At 39.4% G+C, this 26,173-nt stretch overlaps 1 long non-coding RNA gene across 1 annotated transcript in view; it reads left to right on the top strand.

The window, feature by feature from the left end:
* The window catches only part of LOC140700446 (uncharacterized), an 84,027-nt gene extending 74,507 nt beyond the window's left edge, over positions 1-9,520 (top strand). The window contains exons 3-4 of the long non-coding RNA XR_012078838.1: positions 1,908-2,027; positions 9,458-9,520. This is a non-coding gene — a long non-coding RNA (uncharacterized lncRNA). The remainder of the gene's footprint in view (positions 1-1,907; positions 2,028-9,457) is intronic.
* The last annotated feature ends 16,653 nt before the right edge of the window (positions 9,521-26,173 follow it).

The following is a 26,173-nucleotide window of genomic DNA, read 5'->3' as shown; positions in this document are numbered from 1 at the left end:
AGATGCTGCCACCTCTTAGCCCAAACCACCACTGTCAAGGGTGGATGAGTGCAATGATCATCCTGGTATTGCTTCCTGAAATGTATCGTCTCCTAGTACCTAACTTGAACGGTCTTTTAAAAACATAAACACTCTAGTAGCTTCCCACTGCACACGGAATAAACCCAAACTCCTCACCATGGTCTGGACTGCCTCTCTCGCCTGGTCTGCTATCCCTCTAAGCCACACTGGTCTTCTTTCTCCTTTGAACATGCCAAGCTGGATCCAGGCTCAGGCCTTGATCTTGCTCTTCCCACTGCCTATTCCCTTCCCCTCACCCCACCCTCTTCAAAAAACTGGCTCCTTAATATTCACAGCTCAGCTCAAATATTACCTTCTCAGAGAGGGCTTCCCCTCTAAAGTAGTGCCCTTTCGGGGCAATTACACAGATCGTATTCCTTTATTTGTTACTATGGGCCGTTCTCCCCACTAGAATGAGAGCCTGAGCACACAGGGACATTGCTCTATTTGTCCCTCTGTCCTCAGCAGCTAGGACAATTATCTGGCAAGTAGATGGAATTTCATACATTTGTGTTACATTATGAATTTCATCTAGTTCTCAGAACAATTTTTTGCTATTATACAGGTGATGAAATAAGGATATAGAGAGGATAACCAAAATTGCCCAATGGCAGGACCAAAAAAAAATTTTTTTTAACCTATGTAAGTTTAACTACAGCCTAAACTCTTAACATTAATACCATATTTTTGACTTTAATTTGTATATGTAATACCTGGATTGTATGCTCCTCCAAAAGAACTATAATTTGAATAAATTTTTCTCTTCATCTCCTGAGCAAAATGTTCATGGTTATCTCCTCCACTGTGAAGCAGACTTTTCCTTGCAACTTGTAAAAATCATGGATAAAATGGACAGCCAGCCTTTTTGAATCAGCAGGGTGGATTATTTTAAGAAGATATATGTTTTCTAAATGCTGCCATCCACAAATAGGTTTTAGGAAAGAACACCATAGGTGACATAAATCTTCCTTTTTTGAAAAGGAAAGCCAAGTGTTGGATTTCAATTAGTAAATGGAACACAATTGGTTCATCCAAGCTTTCATATCAGATATTTCAGCTGATCTGAGTTAGCTGCTCAGAGTCTAATTGATCCCAGATTCTCTGTCACAACTCTCTAGGTCACATGATGAAATAAGAAAAGTAATTCTCAGATCTTGTATCACTTAAAAAAAATTCAAGTTATTACTCTGGGAGGGTTTTCACAGAGGTAGAATCAGGATTATCTCAAATTTCCCATGAGTATGCCAACCATAATGAAAGGTTGCTAAGAAATACTTTACTTCCATCAAAGAACCACTTTGGGGAAATGCAGCCAGGGGTGTTTCCCATTGCCCTAGGCCCTAAAGCCCTTCTAAACAGGTTTCTTTCAGTTCCTTAGGTATTAGTTAGAATCATACTGGAAAATCTCTACAACATGAAATAGTAATATGTTCCTAAATTATGGGATTATTTTCTGTGCTTCAAGCTTTTAAAGGATCTACATGAATTAGCCATGAGCAAATATTTCCAGATATATACACTCATTACCTTGCTTCTTGTTAAGCTGACAATCCTTCAGATTGCTAAGATTTTCCACCAATAGATATCTAATTTACACAGCTCCTCACTTGCCAGTAATTCCTTCCACTAGAAATTGGCTGAAGAGAAGAGGAGAGCGAGGAAGACTGGAATGCATTTAATGAGACACATGAGAAAATAAATTCTATTTATGTTAGGAAGAAAATGTAACACACTGCAAACATGTTGAACATGTTCTGATTTCCAAATCCTATTTAAAAGTTTCCTGGCTTTATGCCTAGCAGAGGCAAAAGGTATTGGATGGTAAAACTGTCTTTCTCTTCCTGCAGAACTGTGATTATCTTGAAGATCAGTCACCGCATTCGTCCTAGTGCCAATTTTCTCATCATGACACGAAAAGCCAATAACTCTGGTATTCTCCTCATACCCAATGCCAGGATTGCAACAGGGTAGGCATTTTTTGTTTTAACTTTGTTCTTATGTCTTCCTAGGACACACTACACTGCAGCATTTCACTTATCAGATTGGCAAAGAATAAAAGCCTGACAGTACTGAGTGTTGACAAGGATGTAGAAAAATGAGAACATTTATACAATGCTGATGGACATATAAATTGGTCATTCCCCAACTTGTCAACATTTACAATAGTTGGGGATACATATAACCTCAGACCTAGTGGTACTACTTCTAGGAATAAACTCTGAACATTTATGTAAGAAAATACTTAAAAGAATGTTTGTTACAGTCTTATTGGTAATTGCAAAAATTGGAAACAGGACAAATTTCCATCAAAAGTAGAACAGATAAATGGTGGTGTACTTAACATAGTAGAGTACAGCAATTAAAACTCATTAGAGCTGCATGTTTCAACATGGATGCATCTTCAAAATATACTGTTATAAAAAGCAAGTTGCAGAAGGTTGTATACAGTATGATAATATCTGTTACATTTAAAAGCATGCAAAACAATCATCTGTGCTGTTTACAGATACAATCTTTTACATATCTATCTATCTATATATATAAAGAGTATAAAAATGTGAATGGGATTAGCAAACACCAAATTCAGGGTGTACAGAGAAACTGGGCAGAGAATACAGGAGCTTGAAATAAATCCGTAGTTCATTTCCTAAAACAAATACAGCAAAATGTTAAAATTTTAGAGTTAGGCCGTGGATACATTGACATTCTTTATACTTCCCTATTTTTAAAATGTTAGTGGGGGAAAAAACACTATCTCTGTGGGTGGTTTATTTTTATTCAGTAAACATGGGTTGAGCCTCTTCTCTAAGTCAGGCACTATGCTAAGTGCTAGGAGTCAAACAGCCCCAGAGCACTTAGAATCTAGTGGAGGCTGAGCCTAAATCTACCCCATCTAGTGCCATGGCAATTACTTTGTACTTCTATTATCATCTTATGTTTTATATTATGGTTTCAGTTTTAATTACGTATTTCTTTCTATAGTGGTGCTATTCAATAGAACTTTCTGCATTGATCGAAACATTCTATACCTGTGCAAACCAATATGGTAGCCACTAGCCACCATGTCACTATTAAACGCTTGAAACGTAGCTAGTGTGACTGGGGAACAAAATTTTCCATTTTAATTAAATTTAAATAACTACATGTGGTTAGCAGCTACCATATTGATAGTACCATTGTAGAGTTTATGCCCTTTGAGGGCAGGGACTATGTCTTTCTCATCTTTATAGCTCTACACCCTCAGGGCACCAAGCTGGATACTGTAGTTCATACAAGACATTTGATATATATCTGTTGAATTGAATCCTGGAATTGAGTCCTTTCAGTGCCATTAACTAGCATGAGCTCCAAGGAAATTCTCTTAACCTCTGTACATTCATTTATCTATTTATCAAACATGAACTGTATACCAGTTCTGTTCTAAGTTGAGGAGATAAAAAAGTAAATAAAACATAGGCCTTTTCATTGAGGAATTCACAATCTTATCTGGGCAATAGTTCTTTCAGAAATAAAATGAGAGGGTTAATCCTGAGGATTTCTAAGATCTCTTCCAGCCCTAACATTCTATAGATACAGTCACTGAATTGTCCATTTGTGGCTATGATCACTTACAGAGTTTATGCAAATAGGCATTAAATCGATAAAATGAAGATATCTAAACTTGTCGAGAGCTCTTTGGTCTCATTTGTTTATTTCTTTAACAAATATTTGCTGAACTCCCTTTATGGATGTTATGATTGCTTCCTCTTTACCCCACAGATGAGGAAGGGAGTCTTGCTTTAAGATTATGAGAATGGCCAAACACACAATACCCCCACTGGACAGATGAGATTGAGAGCAGTTTAGTAATCACATATAGTCACAGCCTGGGGTAGGAGGACACTACAGATCAGGCAGGGCCACACAGGGGTTGCACTCAGGAACAGAGTGAACTACCAGGTGCTGTGAAGGCAGGCTTTGTAGTTTCAAGAGGGTGGTTCCTCTGGAGGATGTAATTGACTCATCTGAATAATTGCATGGGCTGGCAGGGTAACCCCTACTTAGGAATAAGCAGGAACTCTTCCTGGTGCATTTGATAAGGAGGGTTGTCTGTCTAGGGTAACTTACCCATGCAAGCAAAATAGGATGGGCAACTTATAATTAGGCCATCTGAAGCCCTCCTAACTTTACCACTGATGTCAAGGCAGCATATGATGTTAAGCCTTAATTTTAGGGCTTACACCACGATGGGCCAGGCTCTATCCTAGGCACCCTCATGTGCAAGATAAGAATTAAGCAGTTCCTGGGTCTTATGGGTCTTATGATTTAATGGGCATATTGGTGGAATTAGTGAACTATAATGGTCTTCCCATCTCTCTAACTCTCCTATGGGTCCGGAGCCCAACAGAGTAGAGAATGGAGAATGGCTTCCTTTGGCCACTAGAGGGCATTTCCTGCTTTCCGCAGAGGCCCCTGTTTCCTTGGGGTTTAGCTTCAACTGTGTGTTTAGTGCACTGTTTGGTTCTTAACTTTGGTATATGTCAGAATTACTTGGGAAAATTTTTAAACAGAGGTCTACCCCCAGATTCTGTAGGAACAGGACTGAGCTTGAGTCTCTGTAATTTGAGCATATTTCCCAAGCACTTTTGACAGGTAAGCAGAGATGAACCACCAATTTGGTGAGATAGCCTACATTCCAATTTTCAGGGGTTCCCATTTTATTTTTTTCCAGCTTTCTTGAGATATAATTGACATACAACATTGTGTTAATTTAAGCTGTACAACATGTTGATTTGATACACTTAGAAAATAATTACCACCATTACACCTCTACCACCTCACATAATTACCATTTCTTTTTTGGGGTGAGAACATTTGAGGTCTACTATATTATCAACTTTCAAGTATATAATACAGTCTTAATTATAATCACTATGATACACATTAGATCCCCAGAACTTATCCATCTGATAAATGGAAGTTTGTACCCTTTGACCAACACCTCCCCATTTCCCACCCCTACCCCCACCCCAGCCCCCAGCCCCTGGTAACCAACACTCTACTGTTTCTATGAGTTCAGCTCTTTTAGATTCCATGTATAGGTGATAGCATATAGTATTTATCTTCCTCTGTCTGACTTGTTTCACTTAGCATAATACCTTCTTTATGCACAGGCTCCTTAAGCACAGTGCACTTAGCATAAGGCTGCCCTGAGTCTGGATGCAAAACCACATTGAGATTCGAAGCAAAGAGGAGGTAGAAGGCTGACTCTATCCCCAACATTTGCTGCACTTGTCATCTGGGCTTCTCCTAGAGCCACGTGCTTGGAAATCACATCCTATGGTTTCTGGCTCTAGACCAGCCCCTGCCAGTGGAACCTGTGTGAGTTGAGGTGGGTGGGAAGGAAGCAAAAGGGACAGAGGATATTATTCCTTCCTTCTTTATTTTCCTCACCAACCCTCCGTCACCTCTCTCCCAAGCCAGACACAAAATTCTTCTCTTCTCCCTCTCAGAAAAATCAATGCTCTCAGGTATTCTCTTCTGCAAGTAGATACCTGAAGAAGTCCACAGCCTGCAGACAGCTAAGTCTGAATAGAGTGAAGACTCCGGCAGGGAACCCTGCCACAAGCAGATACATACAGGTTATCATCCTCATCCCCCGACTTGTTCCCAGTATATCTGACTCTGAGAAGCATGAAGTAAGGGGCTATAATAATTGGAAACAACCTGATTTTCCATCACTTTGACACTGCATCACTGGGTCTTTAATTGTCCTCTATCTGTTAAGATTTTATCATGGTGGTTTTTGTTGTTATTGTTGCTTTGTTTTACGAGTGCAATGGGCTCCCCATTTCAAACCTCCAGTGAGTTCTTGAGTGATATTTTTACAGTGGCTTCTTTTAAAATCAGTGTAATTACTTGATTATAATATTCCTTGAAAAAAGTTGAAAGGAAGACTCTGGGCAAAGAGACCCACAGAGTTATTTAAGGATTATAGACTTCCTTTCAAAGCAGTTATGCTAAATTATGAAAGACATACTCCCTGGAAGATAATGCGAGTTCATCTAGAAAAAGCAAGTGTTCCACTTTTAGGTAAGCTGAGAATTCATCCCTGCCCTCCAGTGACTGTAAACCACCCCCTCCACACACACTGTTCTATTTATTAATTGTCAGGATTTTTTTTAAAGCTCTCAGGGCTAAATTATAAATATCCTCTTCCAACTGAAATGATTAAATAAGGGAAGATGTTATGTATATCTGGTCCTAGGAGTGGACATCGGAGTTGCTGACAGCATGCTGAATCCTTACATGGCCTAAGAACTACTCCACAGCTCTTTAGCCTTTTTTTGCAACCCAGCCTAGGAAGCTCATTTCCATGCCTATGCAAATTAGACATTCCTTAGTGCTGTCTCCTGAATTACTCACTTGTATCACTCATTCTACACCCAGGAATAGAACAAGAATTCACAGAGTAACAACTTGAATGAGGATGTCTGTCCTAATACCCAAGACATCCCACAGAATTGGGAGTATTCTCCAGAGGCATAGGTGTGTCAGGGTGTGGACTTATAAGTTGCCCTCTCTTGAACTAAACATGTAATTAGAAATTTCGTATCAGATATACCTACTTCAGGTGGTGCAACCAGAAAGAATGATAACAATAACATTTACATTTAAATGATCATAGTCTATTATAATCAAGCCTTTCTGTTTCATAATTGTCCTCCATTTACAAAATACATTTCTAGGCAAATCAAGCTTCTCAGGAGAACGTGAAAATGTAATAATAACAGCTACCACTTTATTGAATGCCTGTGACTGTGGGACAGGCACTGTGCCAGGCACGGTGGTTTACAAGCTGTAGCTCATTTAACTGCTTAACAACTTTTGAGGTAGGTTCTATTATTTTGCCTGTTTTATAAGTGGGGAAACCGAGACTCTGAAAGGCTAAGTAACTTGTTCAAGGCACCCACCTGTAAGTCTTTCATTGCACACAAGAGCACCCAGCCCAGGGGATATAGAGACCACAATCCAGCCTGTGATCCACTTGCCAAGCCACACACCAGCAGGGCAGTGCCTACCCAGAGGGGGCACCTTTCCTAATATGAACAAAGGCATCGTGTGGGCCATCGTACTACCCTGGCAACAGAACTTAGAGTCAAAACTATTCATCTGATTCCAGATCCCACGTGCTTCACGCTATACTACCTTGCCAAGCACATTTTCCTACTTTGAAGGGTCCCATAAACGTCACAAGTATCCTGTTCTTTCCAGTGGCTGGGCTTGGGAATGGGCATAACGGGCAAGGATGAGTAGGTAGATGCCCTGTTACTTTTGAAGTAGCCTGGTTTTCAGGTTTGATGGGCTGGGTAGTGACTGAGAGCAGCAGCAAAGTACTGTTCTGGAAACTGCCAGTGGCCTGATCCCTGGTAAGTTTTCTTGGCTGGCTTTATGAAGATCACTCAAACCTGGGACTCAAGGTGGCTCTGCAGGAATGGCTGTAAGTGCTCTCATGAGAGACATCGCTTCAGTGCAGTAAGCCAATAGACAGGAATTCTTGGGCAACTCTACCAGGGCTGGCGTTTTGACCTTGGGCAGTCACTTAACCTCAGTGACTCCCACTTCTCATCTGAAAATGCAGACAGTGACAACAGCGCTCAGAAGTAACACCAAAAATGTTTTAAAGCAGGCAGAATTTCTCTCTGGTGCTTACAGTCATCTGTGAAGTTCTTTCCTCCCCGTTTCTCTTTCCCTGCGGATTACCGTCCTTCCTAATATCAACTTTCCCCAAACTATCTTTATCTCAAAGAAAAGGCAAGGAAGACTTTACAGAAAGGATCAGATCACTATTGGGTGAATTTTAGCAGCAGGTGAAAGTTTGGGGTTTTCCCAGAGCCTATAAATCATAAAGGTAAGTGACTAAGGATTAGGCTGTCCTGAGAAAATGTTGTAAAGTACATTTTAAAAAAATCACATGCATGTATCTACATGGTGGAATATTATGCAGTTGTTATAAATGGTCATTCAGGAAGATTATGAGGCAACATCAGGGAAATCTCCCAGATATAATGTGATATGTAAAAAGCAGGAGCCCAAAACATATGTATGAGCTATAACTACATACAAATAAAAATTATACATATAATTACAATTAAAAATTGTGTACATATACAGAGTGAGCCTGGAAAGTAATATAGAAAAATAAATAATTGGTTGAAGTGGTGGGATAATGAGTGATTTTTAAGTTTTTCATGACTGTTATTACAACAATGTGAAGTATATTTAGAAATACTTAAAAAAGAGGAAATTTCATCATTTTAAAAACATCTGTAGAAAACTGGCCACAGAGGTATTTGAATTCTCTGTTGTCATAATTTCAGGCTGGTGATTTCTTTTACTTGGTACAAGATGTTTTTAGGACTTAACATTTCTGTAAAGCTCTTAAATATTGTTTTTTGCTAATATAAACACAGTGTCATCAACCATATGCTTGAGGATCTTTGTGTTGAGATGTTATGTTTGTACAAGAATTTGCCAAACTCTGTTTAAAAGAGAGAACCTGATTAAATAATATATAATAATGTTGTGATGACTGAGCACAGAGGTCAATATGGGCACTGTCACATCTCAGAATTTTACTTAGAACAAGTCACAAGTATGAGCTTCAGGAATGGTCACTGAATAGACAAATGGCTTCTTTCACAACAATGTTTAAATGAACCTAAAATCTCTTTTAGGTTAATCACCACCTTTGCAGGAATCTCTGGATGAGCACTCTCAAGTACCTGCTAGATAGAGAACTCCTACCTATAACTCATTCCCATTTCCCAAAGAGGAGATAAGATGTTTCCTATAAATGTAATTTATGCTCTAATCTAAATCAAAAACAACAGTAGAAGTTTCAGATACTGCAACTAGTTTTCTGTGTGATTGGCTCTACAGATTTCTTCCCATATACACACCTGGGAGCCTCTGATCTTCTCCAGGTTTCTTATAACCACCTTCCTATTCTTCACCCTTAAAAAGCAAACTTGTTGAGGCATAGTCTGCTAGAACTAGAAGGAACTTACAAATCATTTGGTTCAACTGGCTCTTTTTACAGATGAGAAAACTGTGGCTCAGAATGTGAAATAAATGACTTGCCCAAGGTCACACAATAGGTTAGAAGCAAAATCAGGACCCTTTCTTTTCTCAGAGCAATTATCTTTCTGTGAGATCTTCCAGCCCATGGCATAGATATATATAGATGGGATTTCCCCTTGATTACAAGTGCAATATATGCATGCTATGTAAAATATGAAAAATATAAAAATAGAACAGATGTTCAAAGAAGAATATAAAAGTTACTCATACATAATTCCACCACCCAGAGATAAACCACCATCAACATATTGTATATATATTTCTGGTCCTTTAGGTGTTAACTTTTGATGGACAGGAGTATGAGGCAACAAGTGTGCAGGGAGTGGGGACACAAGGCACAGCTGAGCTCTGGTCAAAGGTAGGATTGTTGTGCTGTGTGATTCTGCTTCTCCCAGGAAGCTTCCCCATGGGGCGACCTTGACATGTGGAGCCCAGAGTAGTCTATGAGGGGGGAATAGCATCAGAGCCATCTCCAGCATACCCATACGGGGAGAGAATGCCTGAAATGTGAGAGCATCCAGTTCGGGACCAGAGCTGTCCCTTTTCTATCCAATCCACTACACCTAATAAATAGCCCTCTGTCCTTTTCAGCATTAAAAGCACTCCTTTCAATTGACACACTGTAATTGTACTTCAATTAAAAAATTTTTTAAATAAAAGCACTCTTTTCTATAGGCTAAAATGCATAGGTCAAGGAGGGGTTAGTTAGCTTTTGATTCCTCTAGCTATTACTGAGGCTTTCCCCAAAATTTACTTGCCTATGAATTGTGAATATTCTCCCACAATGGTAAGTATTCTCCTATAGTTTGATTTTTAGTTCCTCTGGAAGAGCTCAGAAATATGGGAATCATCATTTATTTATCCCCTGATTTTTTGACATGTAAGTTGTTTCCAAGTTTTTACAATTAAAAACAATACTGCAGTGAGCATCCTTTAATAATACTTGAATATTTGTGCACATCTACTGTTTCTTTAGGATAAATTCTTAGAAATAGAGTTGCTGGATGAAAGAGTATAAAAATTTGAAAGATATTTGTTACATATTGCCTAATTAACTCCAGAAAGGTGGTTTTAATGTTCCATTCTACCTATCAGAGTTGGGGCTGTTTTGGGTTCACCATTTAGAGCTCACCTCCTTCTTTGATCTGTGCTTCGACTTGGTTACTTTAATCGCCAGGAGACTGATGTCTCAGATACCAGGAGATGGACATTTAAGATAGGAAGAGATAGAATCTAGTCAAAGGGTTTTTCTTGTCCCTTTATTTTGTCCTCAAGACAGAGTGAAACAACATTCAGACCCTCCCACGGCTGGCTTTCTGCCAAGGTGACACTACTCTGAATGCCTGAATAGTCCAGGACTTCTGGGCTCACCCAGTTCACTTGGACAAAGAGTGAACTTCTGAGCCCTTTCATTACCTCCCCTGGGTCAGAAATGGTAGACTGAACAGACATCCAAGCATAGCCCCTTTCTTTTTTTTTTTTTAAGGCAGGCTCAATACCAATTTTCTTTCCTTGTCTGAGGCCCTCTTCTCTAATAAAGACATTAAATGTCAAGTAAGCCAACTGTATGGATAAGAAGGGACTTTACACAGGAATTTTGCAAACATAGTATGCTTTTTTCTTTCTCCTATTGTTCCAAATATTTAAATATTTTACCTACCTTCAGGGAAAAGGATTCACAGATCTGTGTAAACTGCTTACTTTTCTCTTCTTTGGAAAAGAGACTGACAATAGCTTACACTTAAATAGCACCTACTATGTGCTAGGATTGAAGTAAATGCTTTATGCCTGTTTGTTTACTTTATCTTCATAATAGTCTGCTGCTGTAGATAGTATCATTTTCATCACCATCATCATCATCATCTCCATTATGCAGAAGAAGAAATTGAGGTACAGAGAAGTTAAATAATTGATGGCTAGTACATGACAGAGCTGAAAGCAAAGTCTGGCTCTAGAGACCATGTCCTGAAGGACTACCCCTTCGTCTCCAGCCTCCTCCTGCAGTCTTGACTGACATCTCTTGAAACAAGCCCTTTATTTTTCACTAATAGCAAAGCAGACGTAGTGGAAAGGGTTATCCCCAATTATTGCAGTGGCTTATGGTTTATCTCTATACCTTTGTCCAAATCTTTCCTTTCTACCCCCTGTTCTCTTTTCTTGGTTATCTAATTTCATCTATTTAAAACATTCATCTTCTGCTCTGGTCTGCGTGTGGTTTTAGTTTCTCGTGCCCTGTGCAATCAAGGTGGCTCAGGGTGGCTCAATCTCCTTCCCTGCCTCTCAGCTCAGTTTTCAGACTGACAGTGGTTAGTCTATATTTTAATTGCAGTTATATTTAATTACAACAGTGACAGTGGTAGGTGTGACATTCACAAGAAAATAAATAGAATCAATTTAATAAACATGTTTTGACACCCATGAAAGGTATTTCCCTTACTCAAGTAGACAAAAAAGGACTTTAACTTGGAGGCTTACGGGAAGCTAGGAACAGAAAATACATTGTGTCACTGGTATGCTTGTATTAAGGTTCTTAATGAGAATTTCTAATGTGTTTGCTTGCCCTTCCTCCAAGGCACAAAGTATGTGCTCTCCTTTACAAGTGGGATTATTGAGACTTGGAGAGGTTAAGTGGTCTGACTCAAGTGAGTCTGAGTCCGCAGTGAGGCAGGGCCAGGTGTGTCACACGGCTGCTTACTGCCGGTTCAGCTGGTGGTCCACAGGCCTGTGCGGTCTGGTTTCTTTGCTTTTGATGTCCTAAGATAGCATGAACCAGACAATCTAGACCTGAAGATTAATATCTTCCTTACTGCTGATAACCATGCCAAGATGTGGGCTACAAATTTCTTTAAGAAACGTCAGTCAGCTTGAAAAGAAAAATCTTCCATTTTACCTGCATTTACCAGTGATCTCTGATAGGAGCATCAGGTGCTGAAGAAGTAAAAGATGAGTCTCAACCACACTCTGTGCTGCAACTCTTTGTCATTTGCTGGTGGCTTTACACACAAGTTACCCAGTCTGCCTGAATGCCCCCAATCTGTTCTTCTTTTTCTTATAAAACATTCTCTCTCTCCATATAGATGTCAAAAGGTAGATTTACAAACTGTCATAAGATACACTAATTTATAAACAACATATAAACGGTGTACACACATACATATATTGTATATACACACACGCACATATACATATGCATAAATGCAATCATGTTTTTTTGGGGTTTCTTTGTTTTTTCTTGGATCACCCCTTCTCCCCTCCTCTTCTTCTCATATGACCTACCCTCTAAAAGAAACCATGTTGTTTCGTGACTGTATCCTTCTATAGTTTTACTAATGCTCATACAGGCCTACTTAAATAAATATATACACACACGTTTATACAAGTGTATATTTTTTTAAACAAAGATGGGATAATACTGCATGCACTTTTCTACATACCTACTTAAATAAATATATACACACACGTTTATACAAGTGTATATTTTTTTTAAACAAAGATGGGATAATACTGCATGCACTTTTCTACATAATGCTTTCCTCACCCAGCATTTTCTGGTAGAACTACCTTTAGGTCAACTTGTACAGCTGTAATTCATAGCTTTTTAATAGCTTCATACTATTTCATGGTAAGAGCAGTTCCATCATTTACTTGGCCATTCCGCTATTGATGGACATTCACATTGTTTCCACATTTTTTCTGAGAAAAAGAGTGTAATAAATATCTTCGAACTTGCAATTTTATGTGTTTTTAATTTTTTATTTCTGTAGGCTAGATTCCTGAGAATAAGATTATCATCAAAGTATATAGCCAATTTTGGTGTATGTTATTTGATGGCTCTCTAAAAGATATTTTTCTAGAAAATATAAAATAAATATTGGTATAAATATTGCTAACATTAATTTTTAACCATTACATTGCATTAAAATATTTCTCTAGATATAAAATTTTCCTATTAATCCTGCTTATTATTTCTTTTATGATATGAGTTAATTTTATATAAACATCTATATTTTCTATGGTAACTTTTTTTTAAATTGAAGTATAGTCAGTTACAATGTGTCAATTTCTGGCATACAGCATAATGTCCCAGTCATGCATATACATACATATATTCATTTTCATATTCTTTTCCATTAAAGGTTATTATAAGGTATTGAATATAGTTCCCTGTGCTATATAGAAGAAATTTGTTTTTTATATATAGTGGTTAACATTTGCAAATCTCGAATTCCCAATTTATCCTTTGGCACTCCCTTTCCCCTCAGTGATTAGTGTTTGTTTTCTATGTCTGTGTTTTCTCTTTCTGTTTTGTAAATAAGTTCATTTGTGTCTTTTCTTCTTTTTTAGATTCTACATATGAGTGATATCATATGGTATTTTTCTTCTCTCTTTTGCTTACTTTACTTAGAATGATGATCTCCAGGTCCATCCTTGTTGCTGCAAATGGCATTATTTTATTCTTTTTTTTTATTGCTGAGTAGTATTCATTGCATAAATATACCACAATTTCTTTATCAAATCATATGACCACCTCCTTATTTTCTTCTTTACCTGTCTCTCACCTAATCCTTCTAAGACTTACTCAACTTCCCAGAACCAGAAGTCACTTCCTGTGTATTCACCCTGTTCCTTCCCTCTATTCAAGGCACAGGTCATTCTGTCTTCCCTGTACAAACTTGCTTAACACATTGTGTTATACTTGTCTTGAGTTTGTCAGCCCTACTGGACTGCAAGTTTCTAGAAGACAGAATCAATGCCCTGTTCACCTTTATTAAATGCAGCACCAAACACTGTGCTTTAATATGGAGCTACTCAACATTTAGTGGACAAATGACATTTTTAAGTCATTTTATGTAAATTCTTACTTTATATCTGGTTTAAATGACTTCATTAGTGCTTGTAAAAAACAGGCTGAGAACAGAAGATTGGGTTAACTCGGTATTCAGAATGAGATGAGAACAATGCATATTTGTGATGCTTAATAGATGTTTTAGAGGAAAAAAAAAACATGTATTCATTGTACCACAGACTCTGGATTACAACACAGAGGGAATAAGAACACATATATGTTTTTTGATTTTTGGATAAGGACTTATCCTGCTTGAGTGATGTGCATAACTTTGAGAATATAAAATGAGGGTGATACTGACACAGTTCTTAGATGGCCACCACCCTTGAGGCTACCCTGCTGCTTTAGAGAATTTTCACTTGCTATTTTTCTGTCAGAAATATCCTGTATCCTATTGAGTAAAATTTCCTGTTGAATGTATGTATAATGTAGACAACAATATGTTATTAGATCTTCTTACTTTCTTATTTTCATCTTTGTCTACTTCTTTGATTATTGGGGAAGAAAATTTGAAAATATAAACATTAAAAATGAGAGGCTTGACTTTGCATAATTCTTAATCAAAATCTTTTTTTTTCTTAACAGAACCAGTCAACTTGTGAACTATTGGAGTCAAATATAAAGAGGTGATTATCTTGAAACCTAGGGTTTGTTTATGTTTCTGTAATATTTACTGTTCAGAAGGCAACAGTAAACTCAAATTTAACCTAAAATTAAATTTGGACTTAAATCAGCATGTAGTTCCTGGAAGATAATAGGTGCTCAATAAATATTTATTGGATCAAGGACTGATGAATTGTGGTAACAGACAACCTCATTGGTAACTTTTTATATTTAGAGTTGTTTTTATAATACTCACACCCAACATTCTCTAGCTGATGGCTCTTAAAAAAGAAAGGTAATCCCAAAAATGTGCATTTGGAAGAAACTAATATTGCTCAAGGACTTCAACAGGAAATCTATGTTTGGCTTCTTTCCTCTTGGCAATCTAGGGCCAAAATCTAGCTTCTATGGACAAGCTTCTGGCAGTGTTTTTTGAGCACTTGTTCATGTGAATTTTTTTGTGGTTTTGGTGCCAAATGTAAACAAACTGAAAAAAAAAAAAAAAAGAAAACTAAAACTGAATCTAAAAACAGACCTGTCTCCAAAATTTGACTTAGGAATACAGGCCTTAGTCTATACTTTATTGGGCAAATGATAAACACATTAAAGAAGTTTGGTGGGCAGCAGTTCTAAGAAACGCAAAATGATTTAAATTTTGTGGCACCATTCTAGGCATTTGGAAGAGAAATCAGAGAACAGAATTCACTTATAGAACCTGTTAAACAATGTATCAATTCTTTAGCAATAAATTAAAATATAAAATATTGCCCAATCTTCACCTTAGCCAACATTCCATTCTCCCAACATCTGGGAAACTGGGCAGGGGAGGAAACAGACTGCTTCTAATTACTCTATGTCAGCCAAAGATTGCTTAAACTTTTAAAGTATGAGATGGAGTAAGGGAGAATACTAAAAATAGTAAATAGTTTTTACAAACCTTTCACAGATTGTTAACTTGAAAAATAAATGAACGCAGACAGCTCTAGTTTTCTTCTTTTGCCCTTGGCATCATTTTCCAAATATTTGACCCTGATGGAAAATTGTTATTTTTTGACAATCCCCATCAGGGTTCTATGAACCCTCCCTGTGTACCAAAGAAAGAAACTGGTCCTACTGGTCTGCTCCACAACAGTGTGGTTGAATCACAAAATGGACACAGACACAGAGAGAAGAAAATCTGGCTCTCAGAAGCATCTAACTCAAGTGACATTTGATACAGTCAATTTAAAGGCAGTTGGAGGGCAAAGATGAATCAAAGGAAAGAATAACTTTCTAGAACCCTCTCTTCTTCCTAAATCCGATCTCCTTTCACCTGGCCAGGAGCTAATCTCTTTTTAAAAAAAAGACTGCTGGACTAGCCTACCATTCAAAATCTTGTCTTTTTTTTTTTTTTTTGAAACAATGAATTCAGACCATACCAATTTTTTTTTTAAGCTAAGAAATTCTAAGGCTGACTAATGAGTTTCCTCCAAGACTTTCCAGATCTGAACAAATTGTGCCTCCATCAGGTTCTCCTTGAAGCTTCTTCCCATACTTAGCTGGGAGAACAGATGAAAACAGCACAGGAGTGAACTGGAGTGGACAGTTTCTCTGGTAAAATAAGCCAGCAGATGAGACCAAATGTAATACTATATTAATGTCAGACTTAGAAAAATCTTGTCCTCATGTACAGTTATATAGACCATGCATTTTGAACTTTAGATCCTTCTGATTATGAGCCATAAAGAGCCTCCTAGGAAAGAAAATTGTCCATAGATAAGACTTCCCATGTGTTTTTGGTCTTTGTGACCAATGATTAAATCTTACCTAGTCTTCTGTTGTCTTCCACATCTCAAGTAGACTCTGAGATGAGGATTCATGTACAAGTTATGTACTGAGAAAGTGCCCCCACAAAGAGGTCATGAAGTGGATAAGAGAAGCAGGACAAAGAGGGGAAGTATCCAAACAAAGCTACAATTTCAGGTAGAGTGCTAGCTTCTGCCTGATCTTGCAGGAGAGCAGCTCAAGAATGTAACTTATACTTCAGAGTTTGTCCCAACTGGAGGCCAGTAGTTCATCTTTCATAAGCCCATATCAGTTATCCATTGGCCACCTAGGAAGATATAAACTACTAGGCACTTGGACAGTTTACTGAGTGTGGGTAAACAGCTCTAGTAGCCAAGGGCAGTTCTCAAAGTTAATTACAGATGCAGGCCATTTAGAAGTAAAGATATGCAGAAGCCCAACAAGAGGTACACAGAACCCATAAAAGGGATTCAGAAGGATCTGGGTGGACCATCGACAGGGTTGCTATAAGTACTAGTTGTCATGGTAGATACACAAAAGATAAAGGGATCAAAGCATATTGCTACAGAAACTCATTCACATAGGCAGGTAGAAAGAGAGAAGAGAAGAAAGGAACAAGGGAAGTACAACATAGCCAGAAAACAATAATAAGTAAGCCAGAAAGAGAAAGAAAAACACAATATGATATCACTCATATGTGGAATCTAAAAAAAAAGACACAAGTGAACTTATCTACAAAACAGAAACAGACTCACAGACAGAAAAAAGGTGATTTAAAAAATCTTTTTAAACAAGTGTGGCTGAAGTAACTGTAGAGAACTAGATGAAAACCTTGAAGGATTCTGTACTGAAATTGACTGTAGGTTTAGTTGTTTTGTTGAAACCCAAACAGAAAATAACTCCAAACCCCTAAAACTATAACTTCTAAGAACTATTCTGTATAGGGCTGTGGTTGATGTAATGGAAAGTAAGTGAATCTCCAGTTATCAAATCTGTACTCAAAATATTAGCAAACAATTGCATACTTATATGCTTTATGTTGAAATAATATTTTCAAAAGGTATGGGTCTTATTTTTATCATGATTCTCCACTTAACATAACTTTATTCAGCTGATCAACCAACTAATCCAAAACTCACAGGCAGAAAAGAGAAGGAAGGTCTTACTTTTGGGAGCTGAGATTTTTCTTTCATGCTTTGATGCTCACTTCCCTCAAGTTTGACACTAGTTGACCTCTGACACCTCCATCATCTTGACAGCTTTGACCTCACCTTCTCCCTCTCCTCCATTCCTGGCTTCTATTGCCTGTGCTGCCATCTGATTCCAAACTTACTTTTCATTCACCTAGGTGACGCCGTGGGCTCATTCCTCTCTCTCACCACACCCAGCGGTTCCATCCTCCACGCTCCTGAGACATGGCACACTTTCAGCATCCTCAGCGAGGGAGCAAATGGTGGAGTGGATAAATGCAGGGAGCACAGGGGAGTCCCTTGGTGGTGGGCACCACCTCAGGTGTTCACAGCGCCCGAGGCTGTGACGCTCTCCAGTGCTCTCACACAAATGTGGGGGCCTCCATGCCCACTGGACATATCCTGCCAGAGCTGCAGAGCTCTTACTAGGGACAGGTCAGCTACAGTGTGGCCAGTTCACTCAGGAGACTTCAGAGGATGGCTCTGCTGTTCCTAAGAGAGGCTGTGGTGCTGGCCCCCCATTTGCCCAGCCTCTAATCCCCATGAGGACTCAGACAATTGGCTGCCCCACGTGCCCAGCTGGGCTAGTCTCTTCCTTCCCTGAAGTGCTGGACTAGTTCTTGAGCGAAGAGAAATGATCTGCTGTGAAAATGCAGGACAGCCCTTCCCTCACCCTTCTGGAGGCCTCTCCTCAGAGTTCATCCAGAAAAAGTCTAAATGGAGAGAGAGAGACAGGCAGACATCTCAGTCCTGGGGTGTTCTCCCCACTCTTGGCATCTGCCTTGCCTCCAGCATCTGGGTTGTCAAGGGTTCAGGCCCTTTAAAAATGCCATCTTTGTGGAAGTTAAGTGTTGTACCACGGACAGCTGATGCTTTTTAAATGCTGGAGTCCAGGAGAACTCTGACCAGGCTGTGAGAGAAAGGCCATCTGAAGGAGCTACACACACAGCCCACACTGTGACTCACATGCCGCAGATACGTTCAACAAAGTGGACCAGCTGTATCCCAGACCATTCCTTCTGGAAGGAGCCCTGTGTCTGTTGGAAGATGCCTTGGAGCACCCATGGCCGGGATCTGCTGGGGTCACAGCATCTAGGTGAGTAGTTGCTCTGCTAAAGCTGAAAAGACACTTTATAATCTTGTGTTTAGATGGGGTGAGGGCAGTGGTGAATCAAATTTGCAAGGTTTTCGATGCTTAGGGCCTTGGGTTTGGGCACGGTGAAAAGATTGGTTGTGGGAGGTGCCACCCTAGGGGGTGGTATTTAGGCTGAGGCCTGGCTGGAGAGGTGGGAGGAGAGTGTTCCAGACCCTGAGGTGGGGATGGGCCTGGTATCTTGTGAGAGGACAGAAGGCACTGGCGTGGTTGGGCTGAGGAAAGGACTATGTGTGATGAGGTGCAGAGGGAGGGCCCTGTGGGTCTTGTTGGCCAGTGTTTGGGCTCTGGGAGAAACTACCCTGGACATCTTGCATCCTCTGACTGTCTTTGTGTACTCCCTAGCTGCATGGACATTTCCCTCACTGTGAGTCTCACTGTCCTAAGGTAGAAATGACACATTGGTTTTCCAGCCTCCTTTGCAGCCAGGGCCTGTCATGTGACCCTGGGTGCAGTCATGTGACTCAGTCCCCACCAATGAGAGTTCTGGGGATCTAATGTACAGCATGGTAACTATGGTTAACCATACTGTATTATATAATTAAAGCTTGCTAAGAGAGTAGATCATAAATATTCTTACTGAAAAAAAAAAGAAAGATGATAATTATGTGAGATGATGAAGTTTTGGTATCTACTACTATGGTATCATTTCACAATGTATAAGTGTAATCAAATAATCATATTGTACACCTTAAACTTACACAATGTTATATGTCAATTATATCTCAATAATGCTGGGGGGAAAATCTGGGAAAGAAGTTTGAAGCCAGATTTTTGGGCCTTGAATATCCAGTTAGGGTGTTTATATTTAATTATTTAGGTATTGGCTGAAAGTTTTTGAGAAAGCAAATAATATGGTCACAATCACTTAATCCCAGGAATGAATAGAGGCCTGACACATATGAGACCTTCTATAAATGCTAGTTGAGGAGAACTGGATATCTTTTCCAATTCCTCACATGTGAAAAATGAAGATAGTTGACTAGAAGTGCTTTTAAATTAGAATTTTGTAAATTATTATCCTGAAGTATTCAAAAGATCTTTTTAACAAGAAAAACTCACAACTGTTGTGAATCTAAAGATGTCAGATTCTATCTCAATCTATAGATGCCAGAGTAGGAAACAGCTAAAATAAAAGGAGCTATTTTAGTAATTCAAAAGAATTCAACCATCAAGGAATAAAAGAAAACATTGGGCTCCAAGGGTGACTAATGAGAATTAGAACAAAATTATAGCCCTCCTATAAAGAACTTTACATGGCAAATCAAAGATGAAGGCTCATACAGAGTTCTGCAGCAGAAAGTATCCAGGAAATACTGTGGGAAGGAGACAGAGCCACACGCTGGCCCTGAATGCACCAGAGCAAAAGATCTTTGGAATTATATGTCCAGGAAAATTGAAGGCATCTGCTGTTTCAGCTTTGTTTATAGGACCTTATAAGAAGGAAAGGCAAGGGGAAAAGAACAAAGAATCTCCAAGAAAAGGACTCTAGGTCAATAATGACTTGTATGTAGTTGATGCTCTATCAATATTTATTGATAATAATTGGTGCACAGAAATGGTGACACACACAACAGCATTTTAAAAAAAAAGGAAGTGTCTTAAAGAATAACTATTTGTGGAAATTTGGTTAAGGGGAGATGCTGTGTGGTTTAAAACTCCATCAGACAATCCAGGAAACCCATGGTGCCCATAGACCTCATCTCATGAAGTGAGTGCAAGTGATGCTGCCTTCACATTTTTGCCACAGCATCCTCTTCTCTGGTCCCAGTGATTGGACCAAGGGTTAGTTCTTGAGCAAGGGGAGGGTAGGTCAGGTGCCTAGGAAACAGTGCTCAATGGGCTTCATATTGAAAGGTGACGAATGGAGCCTACCAGATACAAGATGCCCACAGAGAAAAGAGGAGTGATAAGCAATAGTAGAGTGAGACCCAATGCCTGGGACATCTGGAGCTACCACTGTGTCCCAAACAGTCAGAAATCACTGTTTCTGATTCCTTGAGCTGGTTCTACACTAATGCTGCAGTTCTACAGGACTACACGTCTCCCCCGATAGTTCCACAGGCTTCCTTGACTCTATATGTATTGTTACAGTACGTCCACATGACCTGAGGGTATCTCAGCAGGTTTCCTTGCATCCTGAAAGAAACTATTATAGACTTCAGTTGTAAATACATATCATATGTGCAACTGTTGGGTAAAAAAGGAGAACTTACTCACTCTAATAAACCAACTTTTAAAATTGTTATTACTGTCCCAGCAAATCTGCTCTGTGGGTTAGCTCTTCCCTACCCCTTAGATAAAATCCAGGAAAGGATGTATAACTTTTCTGGTTATTCTTAAGTAATAGAAGTCTTCATTTCTATCAAAATACCAGTCTCTGGTATTTTACTATTACTATACTAGGTTGGTGTACTTAAAGTAAGGCAATAGACAAACAAAACCTTCTAAACACGAGTTAAAGTTAAAGGCGCTCCTCTCCCCGAGCTAGGCCTGCAGCAGGCAAGAAGCAAGCTGTGGAAAAGGGGCTGGTCAGTGTCTCCTTTGCTTACTCTCCAACTCCAACCTGCCCATTGATCAACTCCACCAGGGGGAAACAGGGGGTGGGGTCAGGAAAGATTTTGCTTGAACAGCACCCATATGATGCTAGTTTTCTTCAGCCTTGAACAGTATTCAAAGGTGGCTCTCCTGTGGGTACTTTTATGGGTTCTTCAGAGACTCACCTCCACCCCAGTTGCCAGGGATCTCTCACCTGGAGTTTCTAGATGTGGGCACTGTACTTGTCAGGGGGCTACAGAGGACTCCCAACTCAGCCTGTGGCCGTGGACTGTATACCTTCAGCATCTCTCTCTGCTAAGCAGTGTCTCCTCGGCATTTCATGGAAGCATCTAAAATAGCAGCTCTCTGGCTGTCCCTCCTGGTCCACTAGGACCTTCTGCCCTGGAAATACAGTCACTACTTACCCATAGTGCGTTCTAAATTATGCTACTTGGGTTTACCTATTGCCCTCAATGTTCCCCAGGTAGGAATCAGACCCTAGTCTGTTGTGCACTCCAATTACCAATCTCTCCTTGAAACCCTCCTCTCTAGCCTTGAAGTGATAAAAAAGCTCTCTCAACACCTCCCTGTGAGGGGAGAGTTGGGCCTATGGGACTCAAACTTAAATCCTCTCTCTGAAAAAATCCTTCTAATCTCCAAGTTTTTAGCCACATCAACACTTTTATATCCAATTTTAGGGCAGCTTCTTTGCAATCCTGCATAGCTAAGCTGGAGTCTCACTTCAAAATGGAACAGTAATCTTGGGGCCTTGGCCAAAACGAATTTGAAATAGTTCCATTTTAATATCCTGTTGCATTTGTAAAGACCTTTCTATAATCCAGGAGACTTACAGATTTTTTGTCATTGTTTTACTGTTTTAAAAAATTGGCAACAATCTATCCATTAGGAGCCTAATTTTTTAAGTCTAGAGAGTACAGTCTAACAGAACTAAATGAGATAGCCAATGAAAAGTCCTTAGCACTTGACATATAATAAATGCTAATAAACACTAGCAAATATTATGATTATGATTATTAGATATCCTTTCACCTACAATAAGAAAAAGAAGTGGATTTGAGCATCGCAGTTGTTTTAACACTTTAATAAATATTTGAGGTCCATTTAGCCCTTTTGATCTCCATGAAGTTGATGAGTATATCTGAGGTAATCACTCTGTTGAAAACCATCTTAACTCCTCTTGGCACACCCATGGGGAAATCTGCTGATTAATCTAAGAAGTGAAGGATAATATATAAAAATATACATTCCTTAGAGGACAAGCCATCATACAACTCCTGAATTTGAGCTGTTCAACATCTGAGATAGAATTCATGCTTGAGACCTCTGCCCTCAAGAACATGGAGTTTCATAATCTTTGTTCCAAAAATCTCATTTCCTTTCATTTGAATCCTACAATGTTTCCTATGGTGTGTTTTCAAGTAATTAGTTTTACATTATAACCAACACATCTTGCTATCACCACCAGAATGCAAAATAGGCGTGTACTATTTTATGATTCAAGTAACTCAAAGCCTCACCTATTACAAGAATAATTTCTTTCCTTGTAGAGTTTTTCCCTTAGAAGCCAAAAGCCCCAGGGGATTATTCAATGTAATACCTATCCTGTTGCCTCTCAGAAAACCTGCTTGGTATGCTGGAGTTCCTCATTCTCTATGGCTATTGCTGAGGTTCCTGCAAAAAGAGCTGGACATTCTGTAATGCATGTAGAGAAGTGTTGAAGAACACATATGATAAAGCTCTGTGTAAGAGTACTGAAAAATAAATAAATAAATAGGTAGGTAAGTAGGCAGATGGATAAATAATAAAGTTCTCCCACCCCAGGGAAAAGAGGTGGTCCTGCACGCCACCCAGGGCCTCTGCTTTGATGATAAAGGCACAGGTAGTAGTTTCCCTGAAGGTAGCAGGGACATGAATGCAAAATGAAGTGGGCCTGACTCCCAGATTATGGTTCTTTAGTTACTTAGCTCTGTCCGTTTGCATGCACTCTTCATCATTTCCCCAAGGCCACTCACTGTGACACAGTGGCTGGGAGAGGAGGAACAGGTGGAACTATCTCCCATGACAATCCAAGCCCTGGGGAAAAAGCACTACACCAAGAGTAAGCTTTTCTTCAGGGTTGAATGCCCTCCTGCTTGGTGGCCTTGAAATGTGACCAGTTCAATCCATTAGAAGTGTTATATTAAAGTTAAGCACAGGAGGTTTGCACCCCTGACCCTCTCCTTTGAATCTCCTTGTCCCTTACATCAGTTTGCCCATTTGCTCCCAGCAATATCTGGGCCTCTTACTCAGGGGGGCCAAGCAGGTAGAGCTTTCTAGGGCAAAGAAGACCTGTGCAAAGCAGCTGGATCTAGCCCCAGCTAGAAAGAAATAATATTCATTAAAATATGCCCATTGTTTACATCTGCATGGCAGTTTCACTTAAAGGGGGTGGGGGAAGGAAAATTAATATTCTTGCACATTGAGCATCTTGCTATACCACTTCAAAGCTTAAAAACTATGGTGGTTGATGTTAATATTGGAAAGATCTAAACTCCAAAGTAGACTACAACTCACCAGGAGTTAGATAGCTAAGAAGCTGGCAGGAGAACAAGTCCTGAAGACCATCCATGCTGAATGCGCTAGAAAAAAAATTTAAAACCTGCATCGTCTTCCAGTTTGACTAACCTCAGAACAGGTCCGTATTTGCCTACTGCAGCACACACACTGATTTGGTGGCAATTCGTATGTGGTGCCTATTATGGTGGCAATACCTCAGCCATCAGTTGAGAGAAATTTCTGACCCAGATGCCAGATATACTGAGTCACCTGTAATCCCCTGCCACCCACACCTCCCACTTCTGGCTGCACAAATACGGACATGTGGTTTCAAGAGGTGATTTAAATAATTTGTCTCTGGGAGGTGGTTTGTACCAAATGTATAAAAAAAATCCCATCAACACATACAAAGCTGACCATTTAATTCTTTTGCCCAGAACAAAAATGATTTTGTCTGTTTGCTGATCTATCCTTTACTTGATAGTGGAGGGCATGACAGAGAAACTAGTTAAACTATGCTATTTGCCTTTCAGATTATTTTTGGTAGGTAAATCTTGTATTAAATGGATGGAACATGGCAGCAATGTAAAATTTTAAACATTAAAAAAAACATAGAAACACAAGAGAAAGTCTAAAATTTCCATTTGGAGTCTGGCTCCAATGGAGATTTGCAAAATATCAAAGATGACAAAGCTTCAAGTAGTGGGACAAATTGTGGCTTCCCTAATTAAAAACAGCTAGTATAGCATTTGTCTTTCCACATTCTCTACCCTTTTTCATCCTTCACTGTTTTCTATGGGTTAAACTTCAAATTCCTTAGCCTGAAATACACAGACCTTGACAATTCAGCCTGAATTCTCCTTCCAACTTTATGTCTCACCCCACCATCCCTAGAATCTACAACTCCAATCTCATCCGACTTCCCACCATTCCCTATAAATAACATATAACACAGCCCATACTGTTCACGGGATGTCTCTTCTTTGCGAGAGGCTCTTCCTACCTTCTGAAACTAAAAAAATTTAGCTCAAAGGCCACCTGTTACATAAAGTTTTAAAACTGGTCACCCCTCCTTTGTGCTCCTAAAACACTTAGCACTTAATTAAATTGTACTATTTTATCACATGTAATTATTTGTTTATTCATCTGTCTCCTCTTAGACTTGAGCTCCTGCAGGGCAAAAGCAATATTTCATTTTCTACATCTGCTCTGGGCCCAGCATCTACTCAACAAATGCATGTTCATCAGTTTTGGCTATTGAGAATCAACAACTTGCTGAACAACCCTTCTTCCTGACCCAGAAGCAAAGCACTCAGCACTGTGCTTAGCCTGGTTGGGTCCTGAGACCAACCATGTAGTTACCTAGGAAGATATGAAGATAATCTTACTCAGGTGAATCAAATGGATGTTGATGCTCAACCTGCTCTGAAGTTATGTCCCAGTTACAGAACATGGGCTTTGGTCTTGATCTGAGAATCTACCCTCAACTCATCGCTACATCCACACTTTACTCTTGTGTGTCCAAGTTTCTGTTTCGATACATGCTGTCCCAAGGACTACAAAAATGAGATTCTTCCCTCTCTTCATGCAACGAAAATTGCCAGATATCAAGAATCTAGACCCCATATTTCACCCTTGATTCTCTATTAAGCACAAAGCTAGGAGCACCCACACCTATTTTACTTCTAGTCCTTGACTTGAAGGTGAGATTCTTAAAGTGTCAAAGCCATTCTAGTTCGGACATGGCAAACTTAGCAAAGGGGGCTTTTCCTGGAGACACAAGTAAAGAGGAGTGATGTAGAGGGATTGGGATTTTTCTAAATTATTGCTGCAAATATTTGGACACTTCTCCCATCTAAAAGTGGCATTTAGGTCTCCACTCTTTCAGTATGGGTGGCTATGTGACTACTTTGACCAATAAAGTATGACAGAAATGTTGCTGTGACTTCAGAGACTAGATCATGAAAGACCAGGTAGCTCCCCACTTGTTGACTGGAAGACTGTTCTTGGAGCCCTCAGCCATGATATAAGAATTACAACTACTCTGAGGCCAAGTATAGGTGCTCCAGTGGACATCCCAGCCTTCCAGGCATCCCTACCAGGTGCCATTTTGTACTCTCTAAACCAGTCCCTCCACCAGCTGAATATTACCAGCTGACCTCCGTGTCACTCCAGATGTCATTTAGAACAGAGAAATCACCTAGCTGAGCCCAATTCAAATTGATGACCAATATAATCATGTTATGTAATAACATGATTGTTTTTTAAGTCACTAAGTTTGGGGGTAATTTGTCATGCAAAAATAGACAACAGGCACAG

The sequence above is a fragment of the Vicugna pacos genome, chromosome 12, assembly GCF_048564905.1.
Source record: "Vicugna pacos chromosome 12, VicPac4, whole genome shotgun sequence".
NCBI lineage: Eukaryota > Metazoa > Chordata > Mammalia > Artiodactyla > Camelidae > Vicugna > Vicugna pacos.
The sequence above is the reverse complement of the archived record's forward strand: the minus strand, read 5'-3'. Positions and strand labels throughout refer to the sequence as shown.